This window comes from Vicugna pacos, chromosome 20, assembly GCF_048564905.1.
Source record: "Vicugna pacos chromosome 20, VicPac4, whole genome shotgun sequence".
NCBI classification, from domain to species: Eukaryota; Metazoa; Chordata; class Mammalia; order Artiodactyla; family Camelidae; genus Vicugna; species Vicugna pacos.
The window spans coordinates 5383964-5390960 of NC_133006.1; the positions used below are offsets into that span (position 1 = coordinate 5383964).

Sequence of the window (6997 nt, forward strand, 5' to 3'; positions counted from 1 at the left end):
GAAAAGCCTATAGATAGTTTTTAAAAAATGAATTCTCCGTACTGAAATGTAAGTCGCAAGTCAGTGTGCTCTCAGCAAGTCGAAGCTTACATTTCACAGTTGCATTTACATTCATTAAATCGATCAGCCGTGCAATAATCCAGTCTTTTGCAAAAGCTGAAATGAGTCATTAAGGATCACGTAGAGACGGAGCCTTAGATATAAAACTAGGAAATTTCATTTTGCTTATTCAGCACCCACCCAAAAAAAAAAAAAGTGATCATCTCTTCTGTGCAGACATTGAACAGGTTCCTGGGGATACAAAATACCATGGCAAACAGGTTGTAAGGGAAATGTGGTCAAGTAATTGGGAGATGTGGAGACATCTTCACAGAAAAATCTAAGCCCTGAAGGTTGAAATTCATCATCAAAGATGCAAAGGAAGAAATGCCAGGCCCAGGGGCCCCACCGAGGCACCGAGGCATGGCAGGACAAGGAAGCGCAGGGGGAATTCTGTCTAGCTCATGCCACCAGGATGTGAGTATGTTAGGCAGTTAGGTAAGTGGGGGCAGGTAAGGTGGAGGAGAGAGGGGATGGTCCAGAAGATGGCGGTATATCCGCCTTCAGCGCAAAGGGGCCTCACCCCCTCTAAATGAGTGCCAGTAAGAAACCGGTTAGAGCCTGAAGGCGACAAGGACTCAACTGGACATGACGCAGTGCTCAATGTAATATAATTAGCATTCCAATTTAGCCCCCACCATGGGTTTCTCTGTGTGCATCATGGGTAAGGACATATGCAAAGGGGACAGGCATGACTCAGCACTCCAAGGGCAAGAGTCATCAATCCATCAAGAGACCACCTTTCAGTGAGAGTACAAGAGAGGGAACAAAGACCGTTGCTGTCCACCCGTGGATCAGCCTGCCTCCCCTTCTTGGAGGTGTCCTTTTGCTTTGTTAATAAATTTAAAATCTTTCACTACACAATGCTTCCATCTCCCATTCTGAATTCTTCTCTCTCAGGCAAGACAAGAACCGAAGTTTTTTTCCCTTCCCTTTTGGAGCAACAAGGACATCAGTGAAAATGGCAGGAGATGGGACAGCTGTCAAGACCACACAGCGGGGACACCACAGGCTACACTGGAAGTAAGCGGCAGAACCAGGTGCAGAAAGACGCAGATAGAAGGAGAGTCTGCAGCCTTGTGATAATCTGGAGGCACAGACACAATGAAGAAGCTGGCCCACCTGTGCAGGCGGGAACTGCTGGGGGAAAGCGAGAGAAGGAAACGGACCTTAGAGCCTCAACAGAGGCAGAGTAATCAGGAACTGGCAACTGAAAGGATACGGACAGGGTGGCAGACTCACTGACATGCGGGCTTGGGATAATGCTATTTAATAGAGAAAGGGGACCCAGAAGAGTAGGTTTACAGGGAGAGATAATGAAGTCAGTAACTTTCCATGGTGGGTAGGCAGCGCCTACAGGTCTTCTGAGCAGAGATGCTCAGTGCACGATTCAGGGCTGGGACAGCAGAGGGGAGGAGCTGGATGTAAGTGATCGTCAAATTTGCAAGATGCGAAGGTGTTTGAGACCACTGTCTTTGCTTCCTTCTCCTTGTCCCTGGTGCCTTGCACACTGTCTGGCATAGAGTAGGCACTCGATGAACTTTTACTATTTAATTATACTTCTGAAGGAATGAACATAAAAGGAAAAGATGAGGCTTTAAAAATAGAACCTTATACGTATAGTTTGGGGCACAACTAATGTTTAAGGGCAGTCAAAAATACAGATTCCAAACACGAAAATAAGAAAATATCAGAGAAAAGGGAGAAACCCAGGAAAGAGAGAGACCTTAGAGGCCAAGAGAAAACACAGTAGTGTGTGGAGAACAAAATGAGAGAGTCCCAGTGCCAGTAGCGAATTACAAAGAAGGAAGCTAACACTGAAATGCAAATTAATTCATTTCTGGAGCATATTTAACCAATGTGGGCAGATCATCGGCTAGGAGCTAGCTTTAGGGAAGCAGAATTTTAATCCAGTAATTACTTAACATTCATATGTGCAAATTCCTCAAGAATATTCTTTATATTTAGTACTAATTACGCAAAGACAGTTTCACTTAATCTCATTTAGCTAATACGGTACATGGGACCGAGAAACATGTAACTTGCTGGAGTTTCCACAAAATTGAAAATGCTGCTGTTCAACTATTTGTGTCACATTCACTCATTACACCATTTTTCAGTGACAAGAGTCTTTGGTCCTAAGCTCTTTGCGGAAGCCTGTCAGAGAAGCAGTCTGCTCCCTCTCACCGGAGGTTCCCCGAGGCTTTCCCACCACCTCCTCCTCTGCGGCTGCCTTGGGGTTCTTTCTTCTCGCATCTACTTTTCCTACGTGAAAGTACTGCTCCAAATGCAGTGTCTTTGGCCAGACGCTAAATGTAATCAAATAAGTATCTAGAGAAAGAAGGAGACACTTAGCAGACATCTACAAGGAATTTTAGCTCCAAGAATCACAGAAACCATGGTTTGAACATCGTTGTTTTTTTTTTTTTAAATAGAGATACTGGGGATTGAACCCAGGACCTTGTGCATGCTAAGCACGTGTTCTACCACTGAGCTCTACACTCTCCCCCAAAAAAATCTTTAACGATCATTTACTCCCAGAGCTCTCAAGTCTTACTGCTTATCAGAATCACCTGGGGAATTATTTATAAATCAGGGCTTCTCAATGTTTTCCTACAACACTTGCATCAGACCCTAACTAAGTGCCAAAGGGACTGCTGTGGTACCTGGCCTCGGGGCACCGGCCTCCTGAGGGCCGAAGGGGCTGGTCGATATCTCAGACCACACCGGTAGCCCTGTGCCATGAAGGGTCAACTCCGCAGCTCGGGTTACTCACACACTGAGCATCGCAAAGAGAGGACTGGTCCTTGACGTGCGCCTACGTGGTATTTTTAGACAGGGACATGACAGTAGAGCAGAGTCATGAAGTTACTGGGGTGATCTCTACCCTCCAGAACAGCAAGGAACCCCTTTATTAAAGCCTGTGAAGGGCGGGGTGGGACCAAGGTTGGAGCTGGCTGGAGGAGCTTTCTCCCTGTAGACTGCCCAGTGACATCAGGGCTTCAGAGGAGCGAGTGGTTATACTGGGGGAATGTGATGGCTCCTGATACACTCTGTGAACTGTGCTCTCATAGTGGGGTTTTTTTTACTTGTTGTCAGAAATGTATGCTGCATTATATGATCAGAAGCCATATTATTAAAGTTTAGATGGAAGGGCTCAAAAAAGAAAGCTCTGAGCCCTTGGAATTACCTTCCTGGTAAGAGTGAGGTCTTGGACCACGCTGTATCACTCAGGCGCTGATGCCTGACTGATGCCCTCCCCTCCCAGTTAAAACCCTGGACACCAAGGCGTGAGGGAGCTTACCTGACGACAGTGCTTTGCACATGTTGTCACATGTCATTGCTGAGAGAATTCGGTACATCCCTGTCTAACTCCACTGAGCAGACAATGGCCCCTGGGTTCTCCTAGACTTTGCCCTTTACATCTTTCTCATTTCTTGATATTAATCTGTGTCCTTTCACAACAGACCTTAACCACAAGTAAGACAGCTTTCCTGAATCCTCTGGGTCCTAGTGATCGTGAGTGGTCTTGGGGGACCTCTAGTCACAGCAAACTCGGGTTTGGCAGCTCACCATTTGAAAGCCAATACTCTAGAGACAAGTGTGGGTCAGAAAGGAAAGGTCACTTTATTCAGAAGGACTGCAACCTGGGGAGGAGGCAGACTCATGTCCAAAAGCCAACTCCAAGGATTCTGCTCAACCATGAGTTTTTAAAGGGAAAAGGGGGAAACCAGCTTTGTGCAGTGGCAGTACCGTAGCCAGTGAGGTTTATCCAAGGCGTGACTATTGCTAATTGAAAACTTTTCCCAATACCCCTCCATGACAACTTGAAATATAGTTGGCGTTAAAAAAAAGAAGAAGAAGAAGAAAAGAGGGAGACCGTCTCAGTTAATCTTTAGGGTGGGGGTTAGATTCTTCATCATGTTCCATTGCCTGCAGACTTACTGACTCCTGTGATTTTTCTCTAGACGTTATCTTGCCCACGTGGTCCACCTGCAAAATGGCTAAAGAGAAAGCTGGGGGAACAGATCTAGTCATCCATTAACCACTTATTCTTGTTTCTACTAATGGTTCGGGTTTAAAGTATAGCGAGGCTCCAAGGCCAAGGGGCTGCCTCCACTCCTACAAGTTCATTCATGACACACTGTTCAACACCATCAGGAAGCTCTGACCTGCATTATGAGGCTCTCCCAAAGCTCAGCACACCACAGTGTCCATCCACCAGTCTTCGTGTTTTACACAATCTCTGGGTCCATCTGAAACAGCCAGTAAGCCACTAGTTTTAAAACAGGCTTTTAGACAAATGCGTAATTTCATGTAGCCACCACTATAGCATCAGACAGCATAACTTCATTGCCCTAAAAATCCCTTGTGCTCCATCTATTCATTCCTCCCTCCCTCCCTCTCCCCAAACATGTCATTATGCATTTGTCAAAACCCATAGAATGTACAACATCAAGAGTGAACCCTAATGTAAACTATGGACTTTGGCTGATAATTATGTGTCCATGTTGATTCACCGATTGTACCAAATATGCCACACTGATGAGGGAGGCTGAGGGTAGAGGAGTATATGTGTGTGGGTGGGGAGGGCTGTGTGCGAACTCTGTATTTTCTGCTCAATTCTGCTGTAAATCTGAAACTGCTCTAAAAAAATAAAGTCTACTAATAAAAATAAACAAACAAACAAACCAGACTTCTAGGAGCTTCTGATCTAGCCAACCAGCCGTGTGTTGCTTAAAATAACCTTTTAAAAAATCCCTTTTATTTGATTTGTAAATTTCTAGAGATCGGAAATTCACAAGCTCCCAAGACAGCCCTCTTCAGTATTTACGCAATTCACACTGTTGGAAAACTTTTTCTTCTGTATGTAAAATATCTCCACATGTCTTCTGGGCTTTGCTCTTAGTTATAAACACTTGAGGCCATTCAGAGTAAGTCTCACGTGCCTTCCACATAACAATCCAAACACTGCAGTGTTCTTGTTCCTGCTCAGTCTTCTCTTGTCTTATCACACGGAGTCTCATCAGTGGATCTCAATCAGGCTGATGGAAAAGGAGGTCTCCAGCCATCATCTGCATCAAGACCCTCGGGACAGTAACCACAGTAAGCATGAGGGTAGAATATACCTATGGGTCTGGGAGAGAAGTCACAATTTTTAAGTAATACGATCTTTATTCTAATGCTTTATTTTTATGATTATAAGATTGTATCAAACACAGAAAAACCAGTTTCACAAGAAGAAACCCTCGCCATATATCCATTCAATATGTACAGACCCCAATATCACAGAAATGTACCAATTTAAAGAAACATAAATGATGTTATTGTTCACTTGGGTTGTGCAGAAGCCAAGAGTCCATTAAAAATAGAATAAACCCTGGCAAATATCAGACAGGTGGATGAAGGAGAGGGTATATTTCCAAGGAAGAAGAAATGACTTTTCTTTTCTTTTTGGAGGAGGGGGTAAACTAAGTTTATTTATTTGTTTATTTTTTGAGTGGCAGTACTGGGGATTGAACCTAGAACCTCATGGATGCTAAGCACACACTCTACCACTGAGCTATACCCTTCCCCTAGAAATGACTTTCTGAACTTGTGAACTTTGGAGAAAGCGCTAAGCCAGCATGGTACAGCACCTCGGGGCTCTCTTTCCTAGCTGCCTGCCTGCAGACAAGGAGCATCTTGTCTGCCCTCTGCCATTCGTGAGACCCTGTCCCTGTGGAGTGTGGCCTGTGGTTGTCCAGCTCTTCCCGTAAACGGCAGCTAATTCTGCCTACGTCAGCGGCACAGTACTGAAATGCATTGTGCGACCACACATCCCTCACATCCTCCGACTGACTTTCCATCAGTAATAAAGCTCTTATTCTCCCCAAGGGTCCCGCTCCTATTTTTCTCTCCTCACATATTTGAGTTTGAAAGGGTAAAAAAAAAAGAGTTACTTGGTGGCCCCCTTTCCAAGACTGTGAGTGCAACACACAAGTATAAACTGATTCTCCGAAGTCCAACCCAGATCCAACCCCAGCTTCTCAAAGCGGTCCTGACCCTCTAGACTAGACAGAAGTAACTTTTCCTCTGTTACGTGTTTGGAACCTTCAGTTCACTCCGCGATCAAGCTTCTTTCCATCTCGTATACATACATGTATTCCTCCCACGTGACTCTGATCTCGGGGTCTGTGTTGTTACTCCTCCTTTCTGCCCCTCGGCTGCTTCCTGAGCGCCATCCATACTTGTGGATGGCCGAGAAACCCTTCCAAGCCTCTCAGACGTCCAGGACAGAAATGCTTTGTGAGTCATGTGACTCTCACAGTCTACAAATAACCAACCTCTCCTCTTTTCCAATTTGATCCATGGCAAGAGACGAAGCTTACTGCTGTGACTTCTGCCTCTCAGCCAGGCTGTCCCTACTGTAGTCAGGCACCAGTGTGTCCTTGAAACACTTCTTTTGTTCATTTTGCAGACCGTTACAGCCCTCCAAAGTCACCACATACCGCGGGCCCTGGCATCCTGGTTTCATTCATTCTCATTGCACTATTGGCCAAGCGTCATCGAATTGGGAGAAGCCTGGCATAAATGCCTACGGAAGGTCTCAGTTTCCAAACCTCTTGACTAAAGATCATTTGGTGTGAAATAAAGCAAGCAGGTGTGGCAATGACTCTTTTCTAAAAGGAGGTCCAAATGTCACACTGATGCCATAAATAGAGCAAATTTTGCTTTGGTGACCTTTGCATTCTTTAAAGGCTGAGCTCTCTTCTCTGCTATAAAACCTGACAGAAAATTGCCTCCTGAAGCCAACTATAAAAACCAAATGTTTCAGTGCAGTGGGGAGCCTCGGAGGGAGGTGTTAAATAACCCCAACTTTCTTATTCCTCCTAATATGTTCCTAATATTCTTCTTT

General features: G+C 45.0%; 1 pseudogene; it reads left to right on the forward strand.

Annotated features, from left to right (window-relative positions):
- The first annotated feature begins 3831 nt into the window (after nt 1-3831).
- LOC140687881 (U4 spliceosomal RNA) lies at nt 3832-3953 on the forward strand (annotated as a pseudogene).
- The last annotated feature ends 3044 nt before the right edge of the window (nt 3954-6997 follow it).